The sequence below is a fragment of the Macaca mulatta genome, chromosome 16 (genome assembly GCF_049350105.2).
Source record: "Macaca mulatta isolate MMU2019108-1 chromosome 16, T2T-MMU8v2.0, whole genome shotgun sequence".
NCBI classification, from domain to species: Eukaryota; Metazoa; Chordata; class Mammalia; order Primates; family Cercopithecidae; genus Macaca; species Macaca mulatta.
This window is the reverse complement of record NC_133421.1, coordinates 83751832-83770548: the sequence shown is the minus strand read 5'-3', so window position 1 is coordinate 83770548 and position 18717 is coordinate 83751832. Positions and strand designations below refer to the sequence as shown.

Here is an 18717-nt window from a genome sequence, read left to right as displayed (position 1 = left end):
CTGAGGTGGGAGGATCACTTGAGCCCAGGAGTTCGAGACCAGCCTGGGCAACATGGCTAACCCTGTCTCTACAAAAAATACAAAAATTAGCCAGGTGTGGTGGTGGTGCATGCCTGTGGTCCTAGCTACCTGGGAGGCTGAGGCAGGAGGATCGCTGGAGCCCAGAAGGTCGAGGCTGCAGTGAGATGTGATTGCACCACTGCACTCTGGCCTCGGCAACAGAGTGAGACCCTGTCTCAAAAGAAAAAAAAAAAAAGATGTTAAGCAGGACACTGCCTGATGGCATATGTGTCTTAGATGCCTTTGCTGGCCACCTGGAGATGGGGATGGGTGGCTAGGAGTGCAGGAAGGAAGACCAGGTGACGGCGCTACGGGAACCCAGCTGAGAGTGATGGTGGTGGCCTTGGCAAGCGTGGCCCGAGAGCAGAGCATGGGCTCTAGGCCTGTTAAGGATGGTGGGCCGTGGCTCGGTGGTGTCTGCTTGGGCACTGGGTAGGTGACGGTACCATCCACTACGGTACAGAGTGCAGAGGAGGAGTCAGTTTGATGAGTGGAATTTGTGACATACCACATTTGAGGTCCCTGGAACTGAGCGGCAAGGTCTGGGCACCTGTATCGTCGCGGGCACAGACGGCGCGGCATGAAGACCAGCACTTATCCAGAGGCAGAGGAAGAGGACCATCGAATTGGAGCGATTTTGATGACACATTCATTAAAATTTGTTGAATTGTTCACTTAAAGTGGTGAATGTTACGATGTTTAAGTTATACCTCATTAAGGTTGCCTTTTTTTTTGTTTTCCTTTTAAAGAAAAGACAACGAGGAGGGAGCGGCCAGAGGGGTGGAAATGGGAGCACGTGACCTCGCAAGAAGCAGGGAGGGAGAGAACACTGAGTCCGCTCGCTTTTAGAGCAGGTGAGTGGGGTCAAAGGGCTGGAAGGTTCCGTTCTACTCAGCAGCAGGCGGCCGCGGCGACCCTCGGCTAAGCAGCCCCAGGGAGGAGGTGAGAGCAGGACCTTGATCACAATAGAGTTGGGTGGGGGCTTGGCAGGGGGTCAGATTGAGTCTTCTTCCGGATTCTTAAGTCATTTCCTAGACCTTTGCCATCTCCTGCCCTCAAAGACTGAGCTTAGGAAAGCAGAGTGAATTACTGGTGTTCAATAATTCACCAATAATTAGGGACACTGCTGGCTGGAGTTTGGGGACTCTCAGGACTAATTGTGAAGAGCAGTACCAGTTGTCAAAAGCCATTTATTTATTCATTTTTAAATTTTAATTTTTAGTTGTGGGGTACCTGTGCAGGATGTGCAGGTTTGTTACATAGGTAAACGTGTGCCATGATGGTTCGCTGCACCTATCAACCCACCACCTAGATATTAAGCCCAGCATGCATTAGCTACTTTTTTTAAAACTATTTTTCCTAATGCTCTCCCTTTTCCCATCCCAACTCCCAACAGAACCCCCCGTCCTGTGTCCATGTGTTCTCATTGTTCAGCTCCCATTTGTAAGTGAGAATATGCAGTATTTGGTTTTCTGTTCCTGCGTTCGTTTGCTGAGAATAACTGCTTCCAGCTTCCACCATGTCCCTGCAAAGGACAGGATCTCATTCCTTTTTATGACTGCATAGTATTCCATGGTGTGTACGTACCCCATTTGTCAAAAGCTATTTTAAAAAAACAACATAATTCATAGGACAAGAGTTGTTATTGCACAGAGAGGGATGCCTTGCTAGTGGGCTGGGAGCACACCCTGGCTTGTGTCCCTCATCTCCAACCAGCTCCCTGACAGCTCTGCGTGATCAGGCAGGAAAGGAAGGGCTTGGGACAGCTGGAGCTTTCTCCAGGGGCTGCTGCTGCGGGAAGGAGGTGCCACCACTTATCTTAAATAGCTGCTGGGGGACAGTATTCACAGTCTGCCCTTTCAGGCATCTCTTCCTTCCCCTTTCCATTCTTCAAGGCTCCAAAGTCTTTTCTGAACTTCTTCAGTGAGTCAAGTCTGGGTATAATTTACAGCTGGAATGAGGACTTTTCTGGGAAGCCACAGGGTGTGGGGCTGAGTGAGGAAGAGAGCACCTGCCTGGCTTCCCAGAAAAGACTTTGCCCAAGGCATCCCCTGCAGCCTGCCCCAGGCCAAGAGCGACCTGGGGCTCAATGGAGTCTGAGATGAGGTAGCCCAATTTCCCAAAGGTCATTTTCCTGAAATCCAATTCACGCCATGGCCAGTCCTCCAAAGGGTCCATTTGCTGAATTTACTTGCTGCCTTCAACCCTTCCGTTTTTGTTCACTGGTTTTCATTTTGTCTTCATAACAGCATTTTAAGGGATTGACCTACAGCTGATAAGAGGTTCTTTAGGTTGTCGGGTCCAGAGGCTTGCACAGGCTATTTCATGTAATGGGGTTTATGGACAGACAAGGCAATATGAAGACAGAAACCTCATGGGGATCTGGGAGCAGCCAGACTGGCAGGAAAGAACAGGAAGAGAAATGCAGCCAGCATCCTGGAGACTGGGATGAAGGTCATTTTTGATCATGGCAGCTCCGGGAGACAGGTGTCCTTACCACTAAACAGCTAGGATGCATCCTGGTCCTTACTGATGAGTGAACACGTCTGTGGCAGCTTGACCAGGTGGCTGTTGGGTTGTGTGCAACGCGAGGGCAGGAACTCTGTCCCATTCCTTACTGTGTCCCCAGTGCCCGGCACGCTGCAGGTGCTCAAGGATGTTGGTGTACATAAAACTGGCCACCTCCTCTCCTGGGGTCTTCCCCTGTAGTCTGAGGTTAGTTCCGATTCAGATCTGCCTGGCCACATGGGTTTCCGGGCAATGCACCCACATTCTTCTGCAAATCCTCCTTGCATCCCAGGAAGTGAACAGGTGGGGACAGCCACAGTCATCCTGGAGGCTCCTGCCTCCTCTCTACCAAGCCCAAGCTGCCACGCCGCTGTGGAAAATACTCCATCCCCACTACCAGCCCTGGGCCCCTGCCCCCAGGGTAGTCTATCTGCAGTAGCCCTGCTGGGTTTAAGTTCTTTTTCTGAGAAATAGAGGTGGCTTTGCCCCTCAGGAGGCTGGTACCTTTGGAGCCCTGATGCCCTCTACCCAGCAGCCACTAGATAATGGGAAATCATTTCCGGTGGGAGGAAGCAGCGTGGGGCCTTCTGTGCACTGGAGTTGCTGCTGCTAACTGCAACAAAGGGAAATGTAGGGCAGTAACCCTTCTGGCTCGCCGCTCATGCTATTGAGAACAGCACCAACCAGAAAATACCCGCTAATGGCCTTCACCCAATCTCCTTCTAGATAATGATAAATTATGTGTATTTTTAGTTTGGAATTGAATTTCATCTCTCCATTGCTGGTGTTTTTCAGGTGTTTTTTTTCCCTTCTCCCTAGGGGTTGGAAAACTAGACATTTGTGCATTTACTGTGTGCATTTATTCCTTGCCAAAAATTGACATATGGACTCATTAATTCCTTCACACTTGTTCTCACCACCCCCCAAAACACGCATCTGGCTGGACCAGGAAGGGAGCTGTATCCAAGAGGGCTCTTCTGAAGGAATCCTGCAGACCTGGGGAACAGGTGTGTCCTGGAAGCAGGAGACTGGTCCCTCTCAGTGACCATTGGTTCCCACACTTGAGTGTGCCCCCAAGTTCCCAATTCAGTCGGTTGGGATAGAACGCAAGAAGGTGCATTTCTAAGGAGCTCCTAGGTGATGTTGAGGCTGCCAGGTCAGGGGACTGTACTCTGAGAACCAGTGGCCTAAATCCTTCCTACTGAAAGTGTGGTCCTAGAACCAGGAGTATCAGCATCACTGGGGAGCTTGGTATAGATGAAGACTCGTGGGCCCTCACCCCGGTCTAATCAAAATTTTAATTTTAACACAATCCCAGATGATTTGAATGAATATTATAGTTTCAGAAACACTGGCCTAAATGATTTCTCAAAACTCCTTTCAGCCCAGTGGCCTCGACCTTGGATGAAAGATTAGAATCACATGGGGAGATTTTAACATTTCTCTAAGCCCAGGCTGCACCCAAGACCAATTAAGCCAGCATTTCTGGGACTGAAGTCCAGGCATCTGTGTTTTTAAAAAGCTTCCTAAGTGATTCCATGTGCAGCGACACCTGAGAACCACTGTTCTAGTTGGAGGAATCAAATCAGAAACATTTCTCGCCCACCCCTGACCTTGAACAGAGAAGGGAAGAGTTGTTCTTCCATGGCCACTCATCCATACCCACTTTTCTGGCCCAGAGAGAGTTTGGCCTTGCTTGACCCATGGTTGCCCATCTTTCCAGCGTGCCTTGCACGGGTTTTGGGAGCCCAGTGGCTGCAGCAGTGCATCCTTCTCTCTGATTTCAGTTTAGCCAACTGTGGCGGGTGGGGAGTGGGAGAAACAGCTGGGATTGGCCAAGCCAGCCTTTGCTTACCTCATTGTCCTAATTAGAGCAGGGCTCATGTCATACAGTTCTGAAATTTCACTACGTAAGTCCTTTGGAATTAAATCTGGAATGTCAAATACCGAGCGAACCTACTAGGACTCTCCTCATCCTGTGTCCATGGCAGACATCACCAATTGATCAGAGCACTCTTTCTCATTGAGCCCAGAGGTGGCTTCAGAAGACTCTTTCCTAGTCTTCCTGGGGTGCTCTAGGCAGCCGGGGCCAGCTAGACTGGGCATGGGAGATGGAAGCCACTTGCTTTCCCAGGTGGAAAACATCAGCCCCTCTCACAGGAAGACACACTGGGGTGAGAGTATCAAGTTCTTGTTGAGTGATTCATACTCTAGTAATACACACTCTAGTATGAATTACTTATCCGCTGCTTTCCAGGGTTAACCTAGAGCAGGTTTCTAAGTGGGCAGGAAGGTGGTAGCAGGGAGAGAGGTCTGAAAGGTGAGATGCTGTCCTGGGAGGCGGGGCTGCGGAAGCCCAAGTCAGCACGCGGTTTTGGGAGAAAAGAAGAGGATCCCTTCCTCTTTGTCTTCCCCTCCTCTTGCCTCCAGTGCTAGAAGGTTTTGACTGAGAAGACCCAGGAGTGAAATTCTCTTACCCCCTTCTCTGTACCTGGGGCTAGGGCTCAGTCTGACAATTTGGGGAAGGCTCTTTCCTCTTCTGTCATGCATTTCATTGCAACCAGTTCTTAGACTCAGCCAGGATGGTATAGGTGTGCAGAAAGCAAGCAGGGGGGTTGGTGGGGTAGAGGTCCCCGTGCAAAGCCTCGCATCCTGGGCAAGAAGCAGCCCTGGGGGCTCTCACGGATGACAGCGGGACACTGCAAGGCCAGCCTGAGGCTCTGTTCTGTCCAGCTGCGGGTGAGGTGAGGAGCGTGTGGGGAGGAAGGACCAGCAGGGCCCCTCCACCAATCCTGATCTCAGCACCTCCCCAGAGTGGACCTGAGGAAAAGGGAACGACATGAGAAGAAAGCAAAGAACAAACACTGGAGTGTGTCCTCCAGAGCCGCGGGAGCCTGCTCAGCAGAGGGGAGTGTGGCAAGCTGGTAGAACACAGCACCTGAGCCCGCAGGCAGGAGAGGATATGACTTTCAGGAGGAGAAGGAAAGAAGAAAATAAAGGAGATGAGCATGAAGGGGCTTCTTCTCCAGGGCTGTGCATTTATTCGTTCATCCACAAATGCAATACTTCTCATCAAACACCCACTCCCCAAAAGGCTGGAAGCTGCTTAGCCCTTTCCGGTATGGAGGAGTCCACTCTGTAGGGGAGGAGAGCAGTGGCTTGCAGGCCGTCTTGGTGCCATAGAGCTTGGGGGCAGAGGAGGTCTCACCAGCTCGACACACAAGAGGCACTTGTATCCTGGGATGGTGATGGAGACACTCAGACTGGTTCAGCCAAGAGCTTGGTCTTCAGCAAAGTGACGAAGCCTGGTCCCCACTTGCCCCAGTGCAGATGGAAGGCAGCCAGTTGGATGTGTGCTCTGTAGCAGACCCTCAAGGTCAAACGATGCTAAACTAATGGAGCTTGGAGCGTCCTCCAAATAATCTGCCAAGTCACGGGGAGCTGCAGAGGAAGGGAGGTTAGGCACAAGCAGCCCTAATTGCATTTCATGACCTGATGTTCATGCTGCAGAGGATGCTGGCCACCGCCGGCTGCCTGCTTCACTTCTCACCCCTTCTCTCCCCTCTTCCACTCCTCTCCCCTGCCAGGCAGGCCCAGCGAGCTCTGAACTGCCCCTTTGCAGCTGGGGAGATCAAACGGAGAAGCTGACCCTGACCTCTTTGTCTAAGAGCCTTCCTTCCATATTCTATTCGTGGGCCTTGGGTACGAGGTTGGCAGTCTCAGGCTCCATGAGTGTCCCCTGCAAGAGTGAAGGACAGTATCATGAGAAGGCTGGGCTGTGGGTCTTTGAGAAATGGTCAGAAGGAATTTAGGTGGGTGAAGAAGAGCCTCGCCTGTCTTCCTGGTTTTGTCCCTAGCATGTGAAAGGCACCCCCGGCTTTTCTGGCAGTTAAGAGTAGAAACTAAGTGTGGGATTGTTTTGTTTCTTTGTGTGGCTGTGCAAGTGGAGTTTGGATCTGTATGAGCAGTTTGACAGTGTGTGCATGTGTGCATGCATGTGTGTGTGTAGTATATATGTGCATGCATGTGTATATACGCACATGTGTAAGTGTGCATACAGGCCTGTGCATGTGTGTATGTGTGTGCTTTCTGGAATATCTTTATCTGCTGTGCCTGGGAATGTGTGTTGGGGTGAAGCTCTCTGCATGGACCAGGTCTTATGGATCTGTAACAGAGGAGAGGTCACCTCTGGAAGTAGAAATAGGCTACAGTCCTCATGGGAGGGGACAGATTTAGAAGCTGGAGTTATTTTTCCATCCCTTAGGTGTGGAGCTCAGTGGTGCCCTGCCCTGCCCCACTGAATGACCCTTTCCCTGAGAAGAAACTGACACCAGGAGGGGCTACCGTAAACTGAGGATGGGTTTAGTGAGGTGGTCCTGCTAAGAGGTGAGGCAGGGGGCTTAATGACCTCCGATGAGCCCCAGCTCACATGCACAGCCCCATCCATGTCCTGGACCTCTGCAGCCTGGCCCAGGCTCCCCTCATGTCCTAGGACCTTCCGAGCCCCAGCACTCATGGACGGAGGCTTTGCTGACTTTCAGTGACCTTGACTCCTCACCCTCCCCACTTAGAGAGGCTTCTGCACTGCACGGACTGTCTTTGCCACTCCAGAGCCAGCCTTTAAAATGACCTGCTTCATCTCTGCTGTGATGGGGCTGAGAAGCTGCGCCTTCCATTTCCACTTTTGATGACAGCGTCAAATGCGGTGACGCGCCCACCTCTCCCCCAACCCATCCCATCTCATCCTTCAGAGTCCCCGGAAGCCCTTTCTCCCTCCTGCTCCCAGGGCTCCTGCCTGCCCTTCCCTGGCTGCCAGCAAAGCCCATCCTGCCTGGATGGATTGACCTGTTTGCTGGGGAGAGTATTTATTTCAAGAGGCATTTCACCTCCGCTTCGATGTGCTTGGCTTATTACCCATAAATATCAACTAACAGAAAAGGGGTGGCCTCTGGAGAAGTGATGTTTTGGAGGGAGACCAAGAGCAGACAAATTCCCGGGGGAATGAGGGAACTGTTCACGTGGCCTCTTTAGTGCCATCCAAAGGGGCCCTGGATGTGCCCTGCCACTGAGCCAGGCCTGGCTGTAGCAGTGTGTCCACTACGCAAGACCTGTGCCCTCCAGGACCTGGCTCTCCTGGAGCTAGATCCTAAATCAAAATCCAGCTAGGAGGCAATGGGACAGGCAGGGGTATGCGGAGGAGCTGGTTAGGAACCAGGGTTTAGAGGCTGTGGCTTGCAGGGGCTTCATGGCAGAGACGACTGTTGGAAAGGTCTTGTTGATTGAGCGGAGGAGAGGAAGGACATAGGGGTCCACTGAGGAGGGCCAGGGGCCTGTAGGGGGAGGGAAGTGTGGATGAAGAGAGCATAGGGAGCGGGTAGAAAATGCCCACAGGCAGTGAGAGGCTTTGATGTCTGGATTTCCAAACCACGCAGGGGAGTTAGAGTGGCTTTCCTGTTTGGACTCTTTGGGAAGTGAGCTTTGAGGATGGTGAAGATCTGAGGTTCTCTGCCTCAGCCAGGACAGATTATGCAGCTGACAAGGCAGACCCTGCCCAGGGATCACTCTCCTCTGATTTCACGTGGGAGTCCACCGCCTCCCAGCTGTGACCTCTGCAGGAGGGAAAGGGAGCCGACCTTGTCGACACGTCCCTGAGTGGGCAGCTCTGTGCTGGGTGCCACTTGATCTCTCCTGGTGTCCTCTGGGTGGCCCTCGGGGCAGGCATGTTGACCTCCACCAAGCAGGTGGGGAAATGGACTCAGAGAAGGTGCAGAGATGGTCTGGGGGTGCACAGTTCCAACCGCAGTCTGGGAATTCTCAGGCAGGGCGGTGGGACAAGGATGCCTTCATTGAGGTCGTGCTCTTGGACGCCTTCGTTGAGGATGTGCTCTTGGACGCATTCGTTGAGGATGTGCTCTTGGACGCCTTCGCTGAGGACGTGCTCTTGGCTGCCAGGCAGTTTAGAGGCACCGTCTTCTCTCTCTTCTTGCCTTCCCTGGGAATGAGCATTTCCTCTGGAGGCCTTAGAAACAAGACAGACTCTTTCCCACTGGGATGCTCAGGCTAAGGTGATCCTGCCTGGAGGGGAGTAGAGGGGACAGTGTGAGACCTTCCCAGCCAGGGGGGAGATGCAGCCAGGTGGCCCCGTGTCCTCTGTGGAGCCAGGGGAGCAAACCCCCCACGTGCTCTCAGTAAGGCCTGTGTGGAGGCAGTGGGAGGTACCATCTTGACTTTCAAAGGGACTACGGGATGGAGGAGTGTGTGTGTGAGTGTGAGAGTGTGTAAGTGTGTGTGAGAAAGTGTGAGAATGTATGTATGTGTGTGCAAATGTGTGTGAGCGTGAGTGTGTGTGCAAGTGCATGTGTGAATGGGACCATATGTGAGAGTGCGTGTGTGTGTGTGCAAATGTGAGAGTGTGTGTATCAAGTGTGTGGATATGTGAGACTGAGCATATATTAGAGTATATGTGAGTGTGATTGTGTGAGTCTGAATGTGTGGGTGAGTGTGAGCATATGTGACAGGGTGTGTCTGAATGTGTGTGTTTGTGTGAATGTGTGTGAGAATGTGTGTGCATGTGTGTGTGAATGTGAGAGTGTGAATGTGTGAAAGTGTGTGAATGTGTGAAAGTGTGTGTATGAGTGGTCTATGAGTGTGTGACTGTGTGACAGTGTGTGAGTGCATGTGAGCGTGAGTGAATGTGTCTGAGTGTTAGTATGTGTGGGTGAATTGTGAAGGTGAGTGTCACATGTGTGATTGTGCATCTGCATGAATGTGTGCGTAAATTGTGGGAGTGTGTGTTTGTGTGTCAGTGTGAGTGTGCATCTGACTATGTGTCCGTGTGTCAGTGTATGTGTATCTGTGTGAATGTGTAAGCATGTCTATGAGTGTGTCAGTATGGTGAGCATGAGAGTGTGTGTGTGCATCTGTGTGTGTATGAGTGTCAGTGTGAGTATGTCAATGTGTGTCTGTGCAAATGTGTCTAAATACAAGTGTGTCTGTGAGTGTGCATTTGTGATGGTATGAGTGTGTCAGTGTGTGTGTGAATGTGTATGCATTTCTGTGTGTGTCAGGGTGTGTCTGGTGGGTATGAGGGTATGTGAGTGTGCATCTGTGTGGATGCGTGTGAGTATGCAAGTGTGTGTGTGTGTGTGTGTGTGTGTGTGTGTGTGTGTGTGTGTACAGAGGCTGAACCTCACCAAGCATCATCCTCTGAGGGCCAGGGCGAGCTGCCCTCAGCCAGTCCTGCCTGGATCCCTCCACACACTGAAGGCAGAGCCGCCCGACTCATGGGTCAGCAGGTGGGAGGGAGGGAGGGAGGGAGTCCTACAGTGACCATCAGCCCACGAGGACTTTCCCAGGGGGAGGTGAGTGGCCCTTCCTCTTTGCTCCAAGATCCTCCTTCACCACTTTCCCACTCCCCTGATGCATCCCAGGGCTGACCCCAGACCCCAGTAGAGGTTGCTATTAAGGCCCCTCACTCTTCCCGAGCCCCTAGGGACAGGCATGGAACCCACACCTGACCAATCACAGGGCCCATCCCCCGTACAAAAGTGATCAGTCCGAGGGGGGTGCGGGGCATGAGAGCAGGGCCAATCAGAGTCCTTCCTTTGAGATTGGGCCATGGATCCTGCCAGCAGGAGCTTTTCTCGGGGGATGCGGGAGTGGGAAGGTGTGAATGTGAGGTGTCTGGTGGCCGTCTTCATCAGTGCGGAAGAGAGCCTGTCTGCGACCAGAGACAAGCGCAGATGAAAACTGGGTAGGGGTGTGTGGGAGAGGAGACAGATGGATGGAGTCATGGATGGAGTTGTAGACAGAGAATTGGTCCCAAAGTCCTGGTCCCCACAGTCTTTTCTTTAATTATGTGAGCTGTCCCAGAATCCTCTTAGCTACAAGAGCCAATAAATCCCCCTTTTGCTTAAGCTAGTTGAGTTCAGTTTCTGTCACTTGCAAATTCCAGAGTTCTGAGTGATTTATCAGCCTCCGCAGGGTTGTGCCCAGTCCCACTGTGCAACCTTATCACTCTGCTGCGGGGGCGGCATTATGTGCATGGGCTCTTCTCTCCTTCCCCTGCAAAATGAGAGTCTGATGTCCACTTTCAAGTGTCTCTGTCCCTCCCCGTTTCCCTACTTGGTCTCCAATCTTCTCCCTGCTGCAGAAATATAGTAGTGTACTTGGAGAAGTTTCCAAATGCCTGGGCATGAAAAAGGTTGAGAAACCCTGAGTGAAGACACAACTCAGGTTCTGCTGGGTTCTGCTGGGTACTCTGACCTTGAGGACCGAGGGAGCAGGCATCCTGCACCATGGTGTTCTGTTTTCATTTGTTTTTGTGGAGATGGGGTCTTACTGTGTTGTCTAGGCTGGTCTTGAATTCTCAGCCTCAAGCAATCCTCCCTCCTCGGCCTCCCAAAATGCTGGGGTTACAGCCATTGCGCCCGGCCCCAGTGCTCTACTTTTCTTGACATGGAAGCTACTTCATTCACAATATCCCTTCCTTCACTCTCCTTGTTTATATTCAATGACATGAATATTCATTATTAGGCTTCAGTTTATTGATTTTATTTTATTTTTCCAAAATGGAAATATCTGGGATTTCCCCCCTCTTTATCACAGTAATTCACATTCATGATAATAATAGTAAAATAAAACCAAGTTACGAAAAGTGGAAAATTTCCTGACTTCAGTGCTGGCCTGTGCTATAATTAATGCTACCTGTGTGCCCTGCAAGGCCTATCTTGAGTTTGGTTTCTCACATGAGTCCTTCCAGCAAACTTGTGTACGTCTCTCCCCTTCTGGCCACTTGGCCCCTCTGGTAAGCCTGGCCTCTTTTGTCCCCAGACCACGTTCTAGAATTGTAGAATCCTGGCAAGAAAATGGCAGCTCGTCCAGCCTTCTGTCCAGTGGAACAGCCCCAGCCAGAGCAACTGACAGATGGTGAGCCGCTGATGTCTGCACACGGCCGAGCCGGGCAGCTCACTACTTTCTGTGGCAGCCCTTCTACCATGGGGCAGCTCTAATTGCTGGAAAGTTCTTCCCTTTATTTAGCTGAAATCTGGCACCAGGATGCCCTTGGTTGAAGGCCTGTCCTCTGGAACACCACAAAGTCAATCTGTTATTCTTCCACATGACAGTTTTCACACTGTTGAAGACAGAACATCCCTCGTGGATTTGCTGTTTCCCTGGTTAAACACCCTGATTTCTGAAAAAACACATCAGAGGAAGAACAGCGCGAGTGCCCTCACTGACCTGGTTTTCTCCTGGTCATGCTCTCTGTCTGAGTCCATTTTGTGTTGCTATCACAGAATACCACAGATGGGTAATTTAGAAAGAAAAGAAATTTATTTCTTACAGTTCTGGAGGCTGGGGAGTCCAAGGTCATGGGGCCTGCATCTAGTGAGAGCCTCTATGCTGCATCATCCCATGGCAGAAGGTGAAAAGGCAAGAGAGTGTGAGGAAGCAAGAGGGCAAGCGGGAGTTGAATTCACTTTTATAACAAGTCCACTCTCACAATAACTAAACTTTTTCTGGGATAATAACATTAATCCATTTGTGAGGACAGAGCCCTTATGACCTAATCTACTCTTAAATGTCCCACCTCCCAACCCTGTTGCATTAGGGACTAAGTTTCAAACACATAAACTTTGGGGGACACATTAAAACCGTAACACCCTTTAGTATTCATCTTAAAGTGTGATACCTGGCTAGAGCAAAATTTTCCAGCGGAGTTTGACTCCAGGAATCAGCCAATGGGATGTGGTGATCCCACGCTGCAAACTTGGCACTGCGTGTGCAACAAAATCACTGATAGCATTACACAAATACCTGGGTCCCATCCCCAGAGATTCTGGATCAGTAAGTCTGGGGTTAAGCCCAGGAATGTGTGCTTTTAAGAAGAGCTTCATAGCCCATTCTGTCCAATGGTTGTTTTTCTGCAGGAAAATAGAGATGTGCAGATAAGATGTGCTGGGCATGGCACTGTGAAGCCAACATATTAGTCAGGACTCACTTATTTGCAAGTGATGGAAATCAACTTAATCAGCTTAAGCAAATGGGGAATGTATTGGTCCAGGAGCTCTGATGGATTCTGGGACAGCAGTAGGAACTTGCCTTCAGGGATGAGACTGAGTCTCCAAATCTCTTGCTCCTCTGCCTGCCATCTTTTGTTTGGCTTCACTCTGGAAAATGATCTCTGCTGTGGTGAGAAACATGGCCACAAGTAGCCCAAATTCATATTTTCCAAGCTTATCAACCTCAATTGGAAAATAAATTTTGTCTTTTAGTATCTTTAAGTTAATTCTAGGGAAGGATTTTTATTGGACCAACTTGAGTCTTCCTTTGACTGATCACTGTGTCATGTAGATGGCATATTTTTATCGGATCATGGACTTACCACTTCCTTAGATTGGAGAAGGTTCAGCATTGGGTGAGGGAGAATGAACCATCAGGAAAATGATGCTGGGCACATGCCCACTATAGTCAACCTACACAAAGGGCTGGCTAGATTTTTCTCGGGGAAAGAAAGCTTTGTTGCAACTTTTAGATGGAGGCAATGTTCTTCCAGTAATAACCAGATGTTTTAAAGACCTTAAGGTCACCAGATTAGGATGATGCTACTGGGATGAAAATAGGAAGAAATGTTGGTTCAAATACTAGTTCAGTCAGTTATGAAACTTGATTTATGCCTGCAGAGACTGGTGATCACATCTGTCTTGAATTAATCTCTACTTTCACTGGCACAAACCTTGTCTCATCAGTCAGACTGAAAACAGCTCAAAGCCTGGAATTACAAGATACACAATTTTTATACTTCTTAAACTCAGTGTCCAGTATGTTGCTGGTTACCCAGTAAATAGAATGCAAATAATATATTTCACCTCTTTAATGGACACAGCTTTATGTCTGCCTACATTCTCTAGTTTGTGTTCCCTCCCATGAAAGGCCTAGGTCTGCTATGGTTTGAGTGTGTGTCTCAAAATTCATGTGTTGGAAACATAATCCCCGGTGTGACATTGTTGAGAAACAGGACCTTTAAGAGGTAATTAGGTCATGAAGACTCTGCTCTCATGAATGAATTAATGGCATTATCACAAGAGTGGGCTCCTGATAAAAAGGATATGTTTGTCTCCGTTTCTCTGTTGCTTATGCTCATGTGCACTCTCTTGCTTTCCCACCAACTACCATGGAATGATACAGCAAGAAGGTCCTCACAAGATGCCAGCCTCATGCTCTTGAACTTTTTGGCCTCCAGAATCATGAGTCAAATAAACTGCTATTGTTTATAAATTTCTCAGTCTGTTGTTTTCTGTTAGAGCAACACAAAATGGACTGAGACAGAAAATTGGTAGTGAGAAGTGGTGCTATTTTTTATAACAAATACTTGAAAATACATAAGCAGCTTTGGAACTGGGTAATGAGTAGAGGCTGGAAGCATCTAGAGAAGCTGGTTAGAAAAGGTCTAGATTGCCATGAATAGAGCAGTAACAGTGATTCTGCAGAGGGCTCGGAAGAAGAGAAGAAATGTGGGTAAAGTCTGAAACTTCTTAGAAATTACTTAAGTGGTTGTGATCAGAATGTTGGTAGAAATATGGATGGTAGAGGCCATTCTGATGAAGTCTGAGATGGAAATGAGAAAGAAGGTATTGGGAACTGAAGTAAAAGCTATCCTTGTTATAAAGTTGCAAAGAACTTGGCTGAATTATGTCCATGCCTGAAGGCCTTATGGAAGGCAAAAATTAAGAATGGTGAACTGGGATATGTGGCAGAAAAAATTTTTAAGCAAAATAGTGAAGAAGCTGTCTACTTTTAACCACACACAGTAAGAGGAGATAAATGATTTGAAGATGGAATTTATAATTAGCAGAAAAGAAAAGAAGAATGAAAAGATCTTAAAAATTTTCAGCCTGATCATGTGAAGAATGAAAAAACATGTTTAGGAGAGCAAACTAAGGATGTGGCTAAGTGACCATTTGCTAAGAAGATCAGTACTGACAGAAGGAATCACCAGGACAATGGGAGAGTGAACCTACTGTGGTTTGAATGTCTCCTCCAAAAGTCACATTGAAATTTAATTGTCAATATAACAGTATTGGGTGGCAGGAACTTTAAGAGGTATTTAGGTAATTAAGAGGGCTTTTTCCTCATGAATAGATTAATGCTATTATTGAAGCAGTGGTTTAGTTATTGTCAGAGTGGGTTCCTGATAAAGGGATAAGTTTTGCCCATTTCTTTCTGTCTTGTGTGCAAACTTCTGTGTTCCACCCATATACAACAGGATAATCATTCCCTGATGCCAGCGCCATGGTGTTGGACTTCCCAGCCTCCAGAACCAAATAAACTTCTTTTGTTTATAATTTACATAGTCTGTGGTGTTCTGTTACAGTAGCAGAAAACAGACTAAAATAGACTCCAAAGGCATTTCAGAGATCTTTGAGGCTACTCCTCACATCACAGACTGAGAACTCTAGCAGGGCAGAATGATTTTGAGGGATGGGCCTGGGGTACCCTTCATGGGCTTGCGGCCCAGAGCCACACTGGGCTTCTGTTCCCCACATTCAGGTGCAGAGCTCCTCAGCCAACCCAGCCATGGCTTAAGTAGGCCCAGATGTGGCCTGACTCACTACTCCTGAATATACAGGCTGTGAATCTTGACAACATTCACACGGTGCTAATTTTGCACATGCACAGAATACAAGAGCTATGAGGGCATGACCTTCTCTACCTAGATTTTAAAGGATGTTGTGGACAGTCCAGGGCTTCAGCCACAGACTTGTCACCAGAGGCAGAGCCATTATAGAAAGCCCCTACTAGGGCAATGCCAAGTGGAAATGTGAAGTCAGAGCTATGACAGAGTCCCCCCTAGGGCAATGCCTATTGGAGCCATGAGAGTGGGGCCACTCCCAAGACCCTAGAACTATAGAGCTACTAGCTTGAGCTTGCAGCATCGGACTAAGAGAGCTGCTGGCGGCCAGGCGCGGTGGCTCATGCCTGTGGTCCCAGCACTTTGGGAAGCTGAGGTGGGCAGATCACAAGGTCAGGAGTTCAAGACCAGCCTGACCAATATGGCGAAACCCCTCTCTACTAGAAATGCAAAAATTATCTGGGTGTGGTGGTATGCACCTGTGGTTCCAGCTGCTCGGGAGGTTGAGGCAGGAGAATCACTTGAACCCTGGAGGCAGAGGTTGCAGTAAGCTGAGATTGTGCCACTGCACTCGAGCCTGGGCAACAGAATGAGACTCCATCTCAAAAAAAAAAAAAATGCTACTGGTCTGAGACTCCAACCCGTGAGGGCTGCTGAGTGAACTGAGCCCAGTAAAACCATGGTTGTGGGGCCCAATCTTTGTCCTAGTGTTTCCAGAAGGCAAGGCATGGAGTCAAGAAAGGTTATTCAGAAGACTTAAGACTTAATGTTGTTTTCCCCATTGGGTTTTGGACTTACTTGGAGCCTATTACTCATTTCATCTTGCCTATTTCTCCCTTTTGGAATGAGAGTGTGTATCCTACGCCTGTCCCACCATTGTATTTTGGAAGTAGATAACTTGTATTGATTTCACACCTCATAGCTGGAGGAAATTTGCTTTAGGATGAATCATGCCTTCCATCTCACCCACATCTAATTTAGGTGAGACTTTGGATTTTGGATGTTTGAGTTGATGCTAGTATGAATTAAGACTTTGGAGACTATTAGAATGGGATGACTGTATTTTGCAGGGTGAAGATATACATTTGGGGGCCAGGAGTGGAATGTTATAATTTGAACACATCCCCCAAAATTCATGTATTGGAAGTACAATCCCCAATACAATAGTGTTGAGAGGTAGGACCTTTACGAGGTGACTAGGTCATGAGGGCACTGCTCTTCTGAATGGGTTAATGGTATTATTGTGGGAGTGGGTTCCCGATAAAATGGCTAGGTTAGGTTTGGTTCCTGATAAAATGGCTAGGTTAGGTTCCTTTCTCTCTTGCTCTTATTCGCACATACTCTCTTGCCCTTCCCCTTCTGCCATGGGATGACATGGCAAGAAAGCCCTCATCAGATGATAGCACTGTGCTCTTGGACTTTCCAACCTCCAGAACCATAAGTCAAATAAATTTATATTGTTTATAAATTACCCAGTCTGTGATATTCTGTTATAGCCACACAAAATAGACTAAGACAAGGTCTAACATATTTTTGATGTCATAGCCTCAAGTTAATACTGTACCTGAGGGTAAGAGAAATAGTTAGCTGACCAACAAAAATGTGTTCCACATCCATGGTGTATCACCATTTCTGGAAAATAGCTGCTCAGTCATGGATTATATTTTCCAGCCCCTCTTGCATCTAGGTAGGTCCATATGATTAGTTCTCATCAATGGAATTTGAATGGAAATGATGCATATTACTTCCAGGCCAAGGTGGTTGAGCATTGGGTGGGAGATTCTCCATGTTTTCTTTCTTTTCTCATCTTTCAGCTCAATATAGAGAATCCCTAACAGAGGACTTCCAGGATATCCTAGGGACAGCAGAGCCTCAAGATTCAGGGAGGATCCTGGATCCCTGAGTCACCACTTGGAGGAGAGTCTCCTAGAAGAACCAATTGATCAGCAACATCTACATTCAACTTGATGTGAGTGAGAAATAAACCACTGAGCAGTTTTATGAAACCACCAAGATTTTGGGGCCAGTTGCTAGCATTAATTACCCTAATTACTACACTCAGTAGGCTCAGCTGGCATTCAGTGTTGCTCCTACTCCCCCTTTCTGTGTCAAATTACCCCAGAGAACAGTTGAACTTCTCATCTTAACCATTACCAAATCAGATTGTCTTGGTGATTTTAGTCTGTGCTGGGCTCTGTAAGAAGGGGGGGTGCCATGTCTGGGTCTGGTACAGACTGCTCTATGGTTGATCATTTTTATTGTATTTATTAATTCTTTTGCCCATTCATTCACTTATTCCTTTATTAGTTCAGCCTAGTGTGCCAATTGAGTACTAGAGGTGGCATAGTTCTCTGCTGGATTTTTTGCCCAGCTCTGTGGGCCAGTGGGCCACACTCCCCAACACAGGTGTGGCTGTGGCACCTCTCAACACACCTTTTCCAGTTTACAGTTGGACACCATGCAGGGTGTAGTACAGTAAAACATCAGAAACCACACCAGTTATTTTAAACAAGATAATTTAATAGAAGGACTTGGAGTATTGGAGAACTGCAAAAGTTCTGTGATACTTACGAAGCAATCATAAAGGTAGCAACTGCAAGAAGCAGCCACGATCCCTAGGGCTGAGGGAACAAGGGAAGAGGTTGGGATTACTCAAATTTAGAAGCTTAGTGGAGAGGCCACTAGGAGCTGGAACTCAGAGCTCTTCAGGGACTGGGCAGGTGCCAGTTGCTGCTGGGATCTCTGAGAGGGCACAATAAGGCACCTTCTGAAGTGTAGGACAAGCACATTGCAAACCAGGACCAACTACTGACAATGGAAACAGCTCCACCACCAGATTGAAGACTCATCGCCATGGCAACCCTGAGAGGGACAGGAAGCAAAGGGAAAGGAACAAGTCCTTCTCCCTCTTCTTGCCTTTGTGTCTCCCAAGTGCTGCCTACTGGCAGGAGCTAACTGGGCGCATCAGGCAAAGCACAACCATGGTTTGCGGAGTATGACTGGGAGGGTTTGGAGTAACAGTCAACAGTTTAAGAACCAGCACAGAAAGTTCTTAGCTTGGATCTCCTGATAGGTTTGCTGAGAGGGCCCTTCTTGGAACCTAAGATCCTAGGAACCAGCTCTTGTCCACAGCCTCCCAGCCAGTCTCAAGGCTGACTTCTTGGTTACGCTCTGATACCTGAACCTTGGTTTCCAGGTCCCAGAGAGACTCATGTAGACAGACACCAGACTTCTCATGTGTGGTCTGTACTGTAGGCTCAGAAGGAGGAATTTTGCATCATTAGCTATTCAGGGTCAGCTGCAGATTGATGCTGGGGTGCAGGGGTAAGATCAGCCCTGTGGATCCCCTGCCTAAGAGGAGGAGCTGGAGAACTAGCTCCTCTTGGATCTTCCCAGGAAGGCAGCCATTGCCTCTCAGTGTTTCGGCAAAGAAGACTGCAATCCTTTCATTTATTGCCATGTGACCTTGAGCAAATGAATTACTCTCTCCAAGTCTGGATTTCTTCCTCTGAAAAATC

The 18717-nt window shown here is 48.6% G+C and overlaps 1 long non-coding RNA gene across 1 annotated transcript in view; it reads left to right on the top strand.

Annotated features, from left to right (window-relative positions):
* The first annotated feature begins 797 nt into the window (after positions 1–797).
* LOC144335923 (uncharacterized) overlaps positions 798–18717 on the top strand; it is a 44885-nt gene continuing 26965 nt past the window's right edge. The window contains exons 1-2 of the long non-coding RNA XR_013407193.1: positions 798–914; positions 17014–17168. This is a non-coding gene — a long non-coding RNA (uncharacterized LOC144335923). The remainder of the gene's footprint in view (positions 915–17013; positions 17169–18717) is intronic.